Below are 12,561 nucleotides of genomic sequence, written 5' to 3'. Positions count from 1 at the left end.
GGAGACGTCAGGGCTCCTTTCAGTTGTTATAAGAGAGAACTTTGGAAAAAGAGATAGAGGACGGGGAAGAAGAGGTGTGTGCACGCAAGGAATGCAAGAAGAGAGCAAAGAAATGATGTCTGTTGGGGCGGCTAGGTGGCGCAGTGAATAGAACCCCGGCCCTGGAGGCAGGAGGACCTGAGTTCAAAATCCGACCTCAGACACTTAACACTTACTAGCCGTGTGACCTTGGGCAAGTCACTTAAGTCCAATTGCCCTGCCTTCCCCCTTCAAAAAAACAAAAAGAAAAATAAATAAATTTAAAGAAATGATGTCTGTGTAAGAGACTAATGAATTAAGTCAGCTGTCACCACAAACAGGAGCAAGTTGGGGGGGGGGGGGGTTGTGGCCGGACATGAAAAGGAGCTGATCCAACAGATCCAGGTACACAGGGCGGAGCGCTGCAGTTACCGCCGCATCCCGCACTCACCTGCCAGGGCCGCCTCCGAGCTCCAGGGGCCATCCCTCTCCTCTTCGGGCGGAGCAGCGGAGGAGGACGCGCCTCTGCGCTAGCCCCGAGGCAGGGTGAGACCCCTCGGGCTCACGAAGCCCCCGGCGCCGCCCTCGGGACAAGGTCCGGCCTGAGGAGGAGGCGGTGCGGGCCGAGGCTGGGATAGGACCCTACGGGACCGCTCCTGGGAGGGGGCGGGGCTCAGCCCCAAGAGCTCAGCTCAGGGCTGGTCTCTGGGCGGCCCCTCCCAGCCCTAGAGCCCCGCCCCACCGGGGAGCCCTGCAAGCCTCCAATGGCGCTCAGGGCCATAACCGGAAGCCCCGGCCCGCCTCCGGGCCAGAGGCCCCGCCCCCATCCCTGGCCTACCCTCAGGTATCCAAGCTCCGCCCCATCAGGCGGCTCTCCTGGGAGAGAGGAGGGATATGAGCCCTCTGATTGGTGAAGGATAGCGTGTCCTCTGATTGGTGAAGGGTAGCGTGCCCTCTGATTGGTGGCAGCTATCACACCCTCTGATAGGCGGGAGGGTAACATTTTTCTGATGACGAGAAGGTACCGTGCCTTCTGATTGGCGGTCAAGCGATCTCCGTGAGCTTCTGCTCCGCCCTTCCTGGCCAAGTGCTAGGAAAGAGTTAAGCCGTTCCCGGTCCAGATCGCCTTTGCCCCGGTTTACCATCTTGTTTACAATCGGGAATTTCTGGGGCAGCCACATTCTCTCTAACCTGTTACAAATTGGGTCATAAAGTGAAGGGGGCGGGGATTTAAAGCGACTTTGTGAGAATTCTGGGAAACGTAGGTCTGGGCGCATGCGTCGTCGCTCGGCCTGGGGGGAGGGGTGCGCCCGAGTCTTCGGAGCTGGAAGAGGTTCCTGAGCCGTTGAGTTCGTGCGTGTTCGTGCGGTGCCGCCCACGCCCCGCGTGATCAGGTCCGGGGGAGCAGCCCCTGCTAGCGTAGGAGGGCAGATAGGGAGGGACGGGGGGGGGGGGGCGTGGAAGCAGGAGGGGCCGAGGGGCTGCTGCCGTCTAGGGGGAAGGGGCCCCGAGGGGAAGGGTGTGACCACTGTGTGGTGGGGGAGAAGCCTTTTAAAAAATATTCACAATTACATGTAAACATTTAACAATTATTTTAAAAAATAAATTTGATTTCGAAATGTAAATTTTCCCAGATTTTTCTCAGCCCATCCTTCTTGTCATTTCTTACAGCACAATAGTATGTAATCACAATCACATACCACAGCTTGTTCAGCCATTCCCCAATTGATGGTCATCACCTCAGTTTCCAGTTCTTTGCCACAACAAAGAGCTGCTATAAATAATTTTAAACAAATAAGTCTGTCTGGGGGCAGCAGGGCCTTGGAGTCAGCGGGACCTGAGTTCAAATTAGGCCTCACACACTTAGCACTTACTAGCTTTGTGACCTTGGGCAAGTCACTTAACTCCAATTGCTCTGCCTTCCCCCCTCCAAAAAACACAAACAACAACAAATAGGTCTGTCACTTCCACCCCCACCTCCATTTTAAAAATGTCCTTGGGTTTAAGACAGTAGTAGTATTGCTGGGTCAAAGGATATATGAACTTTTATAGGTTGGGGGCCATAGTTTCAAATGATTCTTCAGCATGATTGGATTAGTTTACAATTGCACCAACAATGCATTAGAGTTCCAATTTTTCCACATCCCTTCCAGCATTTCTCATTTTCTTTTTCTGTCATGTTAACCAGTTGGTAACTCAGTTACATTAATTTGTTTTTCTCTAATCAGCAGTGATTTAGGGCAGTTTTTCATGTGATTATTGATAGTTTTGAATTGCTCTGAAAACAACCTGTTCACATCCATTGCTCATTTATCAGTTGAGGGCTGTTATTTTTATACATTTGGATCAGTTGTGTAGATGAGACCTTTATCAGAAAAACTTATTGTAAAATCCCCCTTCCTCCAGTTTCCTGTTTTCCTTCTAATTTTGACTGCATTGTTTTTGTTTCTGCAAAAGCCTTTTAATTTCATGTAATCAAAATCCATTTTACTACTTCTAATCCTCTCTATCTTTAGTTTGATCAGACTCTTCCCTCATCCAGAGATACATTTTTCCATATTCCCCTAATTTACTTATCTCACCACCTTCTATGTGTACATCATTTATCCAATTTGACTGTACTTGGTATATGGTGTGAGATGTTGGTCTGTGTTTAGTTTCTGCCAAACTGCTTACAATTTTACCAGCAATTTTGTTAAATGTTGAGTTTTTACTCGAAAAGCTTGGGTTTTGATTTATCAAATGCTATATAACTATGGTTATTTACTACTGTATATTGGTTACCTAATCTATTCCACTTATCCTTAATGTTATTTCTTAGCCAGTACCAGATTGTCCTGACGATTATTGCTCTGTAATATAGTTTGAAATCTGGAAATCCTAGGCTGCCATACTTCAAATTTTTTTCTTATTCTCTTGATATTTTTAACCTTTTGTTTTTCCAGATGAATGCTGTTGCTATTTTTCTAGCTCTATAGAATAATTTTTTTGATAATTTGATTGGTATGGCACTGAATAAAAAAATTCACTTAGGTAGAAATGTCATTATTATTATTATACCAGCTTGGCCTACTCATGGGCAATTGATATTTTTCCGATTGCTTAAATCTGTCTTAATTTGTGTGAAAAGTGTTTTGTAGTTGTGTTCATATGACCATGGGTTTCTCTTGGCAGAAAGACTCCCAAATAGTTTATATTGTCTACAGTTATTTTAAGTGGAGCTTCTCTATCTCCTGCTGCTGGATTTTGTTGATAGTATATAGAAATGCCAGTGATCTGTATGGGTTTATTTTATATACTGTAACTTTGTGGAAGTTGTTTCACATAGTTTTTTAGTTGATTCTCTAGGGTTCTCTAAGTATACCATCATATCATTTGCAAAGAGTGATAGTTTTGATTCCTCATTTGCCCTTTTTTCTCTTCAGTTTCTTTTTCTTGTCTTTCACTATGGCTAGCATTTCTAATATAATATTGAATAATACTGGTGATAAGTGCTTCAGTACTAATCTTATTGGGAAGGCATCAAATTTATCCCCATTACAGGTAATGCGCTAGGTTTAAGATAGACACTACTTATCATTTCAAGAAAGGTTCCATTGATTCCTATGCTTTTTAGTGTTCTGATAGGAATAGGTGGTATGTGTTGTCAAACCCTTTTTTTGCATCTATTGATATAATTATATCGTTTTTGTTATTGATATGGTCGGTTAGGCTAATAGCTTTCTTAATACTGAAGTAACTCCGTGTTCCTGTTATAAATCCCACCTGGTGTTAGTGTTGCAAATGGAATTTAACAAAGGACAGAGCAGTTCTCTGAGCAAGATATCCTTTATTAGCAGTTGAATGCAGCCTAGTAACAAAGCCAAACTCCATTTGTGCCAAAGACTTGGAGGGAGGGCCCACAGCACCTTTTAAACCTAGGTGTGGCTACCTTCTGATTGGTGAGTATTTTAATAAGGAGGTGGGTTCACTGTTTTCAACTCCTCCCTAGTACTTCCTTGTTAGGGGGCAAGACTAATCCTCAGAATTGATCTCTTCCTATGGAAAGTGAGCTGGCCTTCAGATGTGATTGATAATGCCCCTAAAACTCAAGGAATGCTAGATGCCCCTTTGACCCAGTTACCTCTAGTAATCTTGGCTAGAAAAACCTAAGCCATCCCTATCAGTTTTTCACTGACTTAGTGTCTCTGTTGCAGAACAGGTCATCCTAACCATTGATTAGAATGACGGGAATCATCCCCTGGAGGTGGGCCTTAGTTCAAACTGGCTTTTGGGTATGGGGTTAACAGATGCAAGGGTCGCTGCCCAGGTAGTAATTACCTTATTCACTTAAGCCCTTCTGAAACTGCCTGACTTTCAGAAGCTGGGTTTGAGGAAATGGATGGATTCACAGATGGTTATTAAATAATATAATCACATATTGATTTTCCTTAATAGTGCATATGATTTTTGTGATATATTGCTACAATCTCCTTAATAGTATTTTATTAAAATTTTTTGCATTAGTAATTATTAAGTTATTAAGTTTTATTTTTCCATTTTAGCTCTCAATGGTATCCAAATTTTATTTGTGTCAGGAAAGAATTTGGCAGAACTCCTCTTAACCTAGTTTTTCAAATTGTTTATATAGGTATTGATATTAATTGTTCCTTAAATATTTGGTAGAATTCACTTTGTGAATCTATCTGGTCCTGGGGATTTTTTGGGGGGTAGCTCATTGATGACTTGTTCCATTTCCTTTTCTAAGGTTATTTAAATATTCTGTTTCCTTTCCTATTAATCTGAGTAGTTTATATTTTTTGTAAATTTTCATGCATTTCACTTAGATCGTCAGTTTTACTGGTATATAATTGGGCAAAATAACTCCTAATAATTGCTTTAATTTCATCTTCATTTTTTCATTTTACTAATTTATTTATTTTTTTTAATTTAAAATTTTCCTTAATTAGATTCTGTGCAATAGAATCTCAGGACAGGAAATGCTTTACAATTCTAGAGCATGCTCTTTATAGCATGAAGGAAAGGCAACAGCTAATCCAAGCTTCACTGTGGATGACCTGCCTGCTAAGAGTCTTGTGTGTTACTTGAAGTAAACTCATAATTTTGTTGCAGTGATTTGGAACTTTGTTTTAGAGATATCAAAGGAACTAATAAAGTTCAGCTGCCCACAGTATAAGTCTACTGCTCTGTATTGTTTCCCTTAACAACAAAGCTTTTCTCCTTTATTTAAATCAAATTAACCAATGGTTTATATATTTTATTGGGTTTTTTTTTTTGGTGTGGTTTTATTTATTAGTTCAGTGGATTTTTTTTTCTTTCAGTTTTATTACTCTCCTTTAATTTTCAGGATTTCTATTGTTGGTGTTTAATTGGGAATTTTTAATTTGTTCTTTTTCTAGTTTTTTTAGTGGCATGCCAAATTCTTTTATCTGTTCTTTCTCTCTTTTATTGATGTAGACATGTAGGGATATAAATTTTCCCCTGAGTATTTCTTTGGCTTCATCCTGAAGTTTTGGAATATTGTCTCATTGTTATTATTCTTTTTAGTGAAATTATCGATTGTTTCTATCATTTGTTCTTTAACTCACTCATTTTTTAGGATTAGATTATTTATTTTCCAGTGAACTTTTAACCATACTTCCATGGCCCTTTATTAAACTGAATTTTTATTGCATTATGTTCTGAAAGGATATATTTAACATTTCTACTTTTTTGCCTTTGGTTGTGAGGTTTCTGTGCCCTAATGGTCATTTTTTTCTGAAGTACCATGTACAGCTGTGAAAAAGGTAAACTCCTTTTTATTCCCATTCACTTTTCTTAACGGTCTCTTAATATTTAGCTTTTCTAAGATTCTATTCATCTCCTTGACTTTTTTTCTTATTTATTTTATGGTAAGATTTATCTACCTCTGAGAGGAGAAGTTTGAGGTCCCTCATTAGCATAGTTATATTCTCTATTTTCTCTTATAATTCATTTAACATTTCTTTTAAGAATTTGGGTGCTATGCCATTTGGTACAGTATGTTTTGTGGTGATGTTACTTCATTGTCTATGGTGCCTTTTAACAAGATGTAATTTCCCTCTTTATCCCCTTTTTTTTTTTTTTTTAAAGCAATCGGGGTTAAGTAACTTGCTCAAGGTTACATGGCCAGTTATGTCTGGGTGTGGTGCTGAGTACCTGAGGCCGGATTTGATCCAGGTCATGCCGACACTGGAGCCGGTGCTCTTACTCGCTGAGCCACCTGGCCGCCCCTAAGCAATTGGGGTCAAGTAACTTGCTCAAGGTTACACGGCCAGGTGTTTCTGGGTGGGTGCTAAGTGTCTGAGCCCGGGATTTGATCTCCAGGTCTTCTCAACACTGAAGCCGGTGCTCTTACTCGCTGTGCTACCTGGCCGCCCCTCTTTATCCCTTTTAATTAGATCTATTTTTACTTTTGCTTTATTGGAAGTTGTGATTGCTAACTTTTTTTTTAACCTTCAGCTGAAGCATAATAGATTCTGCTTTAGTCCCTTATTTTAACTCTGTGTGTGTGTGTGTGTGTGTGTGTGTGTGTGTGTGTGTTCCTGTTGCAGGTGTGTTTCTTGTAAAGAATGTGTTGTTGGATTCCGGTTTTTAATTCATTCTGCTGTTTGCTTCCATTTTATGGGTGAATTCATCCATTCATTTTCACAGTTATGATCACTAACTATGCATTTCCCTCCATCTTATTTTCTTCTGTTTATTTCTCTCCCTCTCTCTCTATCCTCTTTTATCTTGTCCCTCCTGTAAAGTCTGCTTTGCTTCTAACCACTGCCTTCTTTTATTCCCCTTCCTTTTTGTGATCCCCACCTCATTTTTCTCTTGTTCCTTTTCCTTCTTCTTCCCTGTTGGATAATATAGACTTCTATTACCAATTAAGTTTGTGTATATTTTTTTCTCTCTTTGAACCAATTTAGATGTGAATGAGGGTCAAGTCGCCCTCCCCTCCAAAGCTTTTCTTTGTGTCACTCTTTTATGTAAGACAATTTTCCCATTCTTTCTCTTCTTTCCCCTTCTCTCCTGCCTATTCTTTTTTTCTTTACATTATCCCAATATAATCATCTCATTCCCACATTCTCTTTCTATGTAAAATATTGCTAACTTTTGTAATAATGATAAAGGTCTTAGATGATACATGTATCATCTTCCCTACAGAAAGGAAATGACTTACCTTTATTGAGTTCCTTTTGATTGCTCTTTCACATTTACCTTTTTGTGCTTCTCTTTATTTTTGTCTTTCTAAGTCAGATTTTCTATTCAATTCTGGTCTTTTTATCGTGAATGCTTGCAAGTCCTCTATTTCATTTAATTTAAATTTTTCCCCTTTATGGATTATTCTCAGTTTTCCTGGGTAGGTTATTCTTGGTTGTAATCCCAATTCTTATTCCTTCCAAAATATCATATTTCAGGACCGCTACTTCTTTAATGTTGTAGCTGCCAAATCTTATGTGACCTTGACTATGCTTCCACAGTATTTAAATGATGTATTTTTTCCTGCTTTTATTATTTTCTTTTTGATCTGGGATCTCTGGAATTTGACTATAATATTCCTTGGAGTTTTCATTTTGGGATCTCTTTCAAGAGATAATTTATGGATTCTTTCCGTTTCTAGTTTATCTTTTTGGTTCTAGGATATCAGGGCAATTTTCCTTGATAATTTCTTAATATGTTCTTTAGTCTCTCTTTTGGTCATGACTTTCAGGTACTCCATTAATTCTTATATTAGATCTCTTTATTTTCCAGGTCAGTTCTTCTGGTGAGATATTTCATGTTTTCTTCATTTTTTTTTCATTCTTCTGACTTTCTTTCATTGTTTTTTGATTCTCATGGAGTCATTAGCTTCTGTTTGCTGATTCTTATTTTTAATGAATGTTTTTTAGTGAGTTTTTGTACTGCTTTATCCATTTAGCCAATTTTTTAAAGGAATTCTCTTTCTTCAGTGAATTTTTTGTGTTTGTTTTTAACCATTTGACCTATTCTGGTTTTTAAGTTGTTATTTTCTTTAGTATTTTTGAACATCTTTTACCAAGTTGTTAATTGTCTTTTCGTAATTTTCTTCCTTTGCTTTCATTTCTTTACCTCATTTTTTTTACTACCACTGATTTTGAAAATCATTTTTTAGTTCTTCTAAGAGTTCTTTTTTAAACTCCTGTCCAATTCACAGTTTTCTTTGAAGCTTTGCTTATAGGAATTTTGACTTCATTGTCTTCTTCTGAGTATGTATCATGTTCTTCCCTGTAGCTTTTTGTGACCAGGTTCTTTTTTGGTTTTTGCTCATTTTTCCATCCTGTTTCTTGATTTGGAACTTTATGTTAATGTCATGATCTATTCCTGGGTGTGGAGTTGGGGATGGAGAAACACTGTCTCAAGCTTCAGGGTTTTTTGTAGCACCATTTTCAGAGATAATTCTGGGGGATTCTAAATTTTTGGTGTTTCCAAGGTGGTATGATCTGGGGAGAGGTGTGGTTACTGCTTTCTTTGTCTGTACTCTGGTCCTTAACCAGTAAGAACAGTACTATTCTTCCCTGATCCTTTGGGGGTTGGGAGGGATATTGCCTTTCAGGTCTCCCACTCCCTCTTTACTGTAAGTGCTCCTCTTCATCCTTGAACTATGATCCAGAAACAAGTATAGGCAATGGAGTTGCCAGAAAGCATCTGGATCTGCATCTAGTGCTAGCACCACAGTCTCCTTTAATCTCTTTTTGAGTAGTTGTAAATACCAGTGTACCTTTAGACCGGGGAATCACAGCCCATGTTCCAAGGGAAAAAGGAACACATGTGGTCACATAGACTTATTAATGGACAGGAAAGATCTTATATTCCATTAACCCTACAAGGGGCACACTCTGTACTGTAGGTATCTCACAGGGTTCTTCTGTCCTAGGCTCTCTTTTCTTCTCACTCTACATTACTTCATGTAGTCATGTCATCAGCTCCCATGGACTTAATTACTACCTCTATGGTGATTTTCAAATATACCTATCTTGCCCTGACCTCCAATCTGACATCTCCAGCTGCCTTTTAGACATCTTTAGTTGGATGTCCAGTAGATGTCTTAAACTTAGCATGTCCAAAACTAAATAAATGACAATAGGGGCAATTGAACAAGGGTGGGGGGGAGAGGAGCAGGGCAGGGAGCCAGTGGGAATAAGATCACCTTAAAGAAAGATTATAGTAAAGTAACTGGATGTGACTTCTAAAAGTAAAACTGTTCAGGAGCAGCTAAAAAGAGTAATTATCTTATACAAATGAGGTTTGAGAGTAAGAACCTGACACAGAGGAATTAGATGGGGGAGGAAGGCTGATAGGTCTGGAAACCTACTTTCATTGGGAATAGGTTCAAGAGAGAACAATACTTATACATATAGAAGAGTACAAAAGTCTTCTAAATATAGAAAGAAATAAAAGACTAAGGGAATAGGGAAGGGGGAGAGGATGAGAGAGGGATCTTTAGAGGGGAGGGTGAGGGAATAGGTTAAAGGGGGGATATAGAGAGGGACTTAGATTAATGGGAAGATAAGGGAGGGATCTTTGGAGGGGGGTAGGTTAACTAATAGGAGGGCCAGGGAACTGGTAGAAGTAAAGTAGAGGAGATAGGAAATAAGAGGTATGTACAAACATAAAAACAAAGATTAGGAGTAGAATCTGTTAGGGAAAGCATATGTTTATATATGTATTATGTGTATATATACTATATATATTATGTGTATATCTATACATAAATATATCCAGACTTAATTGTAGCTTTCTGGTGGGGTAGGGAGAAGTAAGGAGAAAGAGAATAAAGTAAAAAGTGTACAACAGGGAACAAAAGAAAGCTTAGAGGGAAGCAAAGAAAAGATGGGCAGCTCTCTCAACATAATACATAGTATTTATTATATAGGCTTTCTTGAAATAGAAATTTATTGCTATATATTTTGAATCCTTGCATTCTGCTGTGCACATGATGTGTTTTTTTTTTCTTTTCTTATTTTATATTTAAGTTTATAGTATGTTGTTTTTTTCTTATTATGTATTTAAGTTTTAACATTTAGGTCTAAAAAAGATAAAAGAAATAAATGAAGCAGCATTAATACCCTGTTTTACAAATGCTGTTTTTATAACAGAAGAGGGAAAACAATCATAACTGGAAAAAATTTCAGAGACAGATGGGAGCAAATATAACCCCAGCTTATATCTTTAAATATGAATAGATAGGCGAATAACTAAGCAAATTGTGGTGTACGAATACTAATGTGCTGTAAGAAATTATATGTGTGACGATACAGAAGCATGGAATAATCTCTGTGAACTGATGGAGAGTGAAATAAGCACAAGCCAAGAAGACAAGATATGCAAGAACTGCAACAATATTTAATGGAAAAAAATGATCTACCAAGAAATAAAAATTAAATGTAATAAAATAATAAAGATAGTGCAATTCTAATGAACAGAAATGAGAATTCATTCCCCAACCTACCTCTTCTTCAAGAGGGAAGGTCAACAAGTATTATATATTTCATATTTTTGGACTTTTTCAATGTATTGATTTGGTATTCTCACATTTTTTTCCTCTACAAAAATGCAGGGCGGCCGGGTGGCACAGTGAATAGAACACCTGTCCTGGAGTCAGGATGGACCTGAGTTCAATTCTGGCCTCAGACACTTGACACACTTTCTAGCCATTTGACTTTGGGCAAGTCACTTAACCCCAATTGCCCTCCAAAAAAAAAATGCTATTTGTGATATGAGATGGTTCTTGGGAAAAGGAATAGGGAAGAATACATGGGATACTGTGGTGATGTAAGGAACAGAAAATATCAATAAAAACTTACTAAAAATTTAAAAATGCGAATGGATTACACAAGCCAATAAAATGAAAAAGTGACAGGTTGAATAAGAAAACAAAACCCTGCAATCTGTTGCTTAAAAGAAACAATATGTGAAAAAAAAAGACATTCACAAAATAAAACTGAGAAAATGGGAGAAAATTTTATTATGCATCAAGTGAATTAAAAGAAACAGCAGTTGCCATCATGGTATCTGACAAAGCAAAAATAAATATTCAAAAAATAAAAAAGGATAAACCAGCTAGGTGGCAAAGTGGACAAAGCATGGTTTAAAATCAGGAAGACATTTTGATGAGTTCAAATATGGCCTCAGTAACTTATTAGCCATGTGACCTTGGGCAAGTCACTTAACCCTGTTTGCCTCAGTTGCTTATCTGTAAAATGAGCTGGATAAGGAAACAGCAAACCACTCCAGTATCTTTGCAAAGAAGATGCCAAATGAGATCATAAAGAGACAGATCTGAGTGAAACAACTGCACAGGAGCAAAAACAAGGACATAATAGTATGCTGAATGGTACCAGACAACAAAGTCAGTGTCAGTAATAAGTATATACTCCAAATGCCTTCATATCCAGATTTGTAAAGGAAACACCTGATCATCAGGGAAACAGATATCGGTACAATATTGACAGGAGTCTTCAGTATTCCTCTGTCAGTTTTAGATAAATCTAACAGAAAGATAGATTCTAGAGAAAATAGAATTTAAAATCTTATGGCATCTTCTAAGTGGGACAGCAAAGAATAAATTTATTTCTTTGCACCGCATAGGACTGTTACAGAACTGCCTATGTTCTAGAGCAGAGATATTGCAAATAAAGGCAAAAAGGCTTAAGAAATTAATGTATCGGGGTGGCTAGGTGGCACAGTGAGGAAAGTGCTGGCCCCGGAGTCAGAAGGAACCAAATTCGGTTCCAGCCTCAGACACACAAAAAACTAGCCGTGTGACCTTGGGCAAGTCACTTAACCCCAATTGCCCTCCAAAAGGCAAAAAAAAAGAAAGAAATTACTATATCAGGCTTGGCTAGGTGGCGCAGTGAATAGAGCACTGGCCCTGGAGTCAGGAGGACCTGAGTTTAAATCTGGCCTCAGACACTTAACACAAAAACTAGCTGTATGACCTTGGGCAAGTCACTTAACCCCAATTGCCCTCCAAAAAAAAAGAAATTAATATATCCCTTACAGACCATAATGTAATACATATAAATTAGTTCAGGAACCACAATTAAAAGATACAGAACCAAATTAATACTAAATCATGAAATCTTATAATGAATGAGTCAAGGAAGAGACCCTAAATATAATAATTATGTAAAAATAAAATCATTATTAAACAACAAACCAGAATTTCAGAAATGCAACTAAAGCAGGACTCAGAGGGAAAATCATACAAACATGCATTAGCAAAATTATAAAAGAATGAATTAATAAACCAAATTTACAACTTTAAAAATTAGAAAATGAACAAATTAACAAGCCTAAGTTAAGCACAAAAGAGGAAATATTAAAATTAAATGGGAAGTAGACAAATTAAAAATGAAAAACCTTAGAAATGATTAATAAAACTAAAAGCTGGTTCTTTGAAAAGACTAATAAAATTGGTAATTTTACCTATTCTGATAAAAAAAAAAAAGAAGAGAGCAGAAAGTCAGATCAAGAAAAAGCAAATGAGTGAAGGGGGTGAATTCATGGAAGTAT

The 12,561-nt window shown here is 38.1% G+C and overlaps 1 protein-coding gene across 1 annotated transcript in view; it reads left to right on the top strand.

The window, feature by feature from the left end:
* The first annotated feature begins 1,266 nt into the window (after positions 1-1,266).
* LOC138171697 (zinc finger protein 569-like) overlaps positions 1,267-12,561 on the top strand; it is a 36,334-nt gene continuing 25,039 nt past the window's right edge. Inside the window, exon 1 of the mRNA XM_069101341.1 lies at positions 1,267-1,412. The gene's annotated coding sequence lies outside the window, so the exon portion shown is untranslated. The remainder of the gene's footprint in view (positions 1,413-12,561) is intronic.

This window comes from Petaurus breviceps, unplaced genomic scaffold (genome assembly GCF_028583685.1).
Source record: "Petaurus breviceps papuanus isolate PSGF00001 unplaced genomic scaffold, PetGlider_PUasm1.0 456, whole genome shotgun sequence".
NCBI lineage: Eukaryota > Metazoa > Chordata > Mammalia > Diprotodontia > Petauridae > Petaurus > Petaurus breviceps.
Note: the sequence above shows the minus strand (reverse complement) of the source record. Positions and strands in the feature narration are given on the sequence as shown.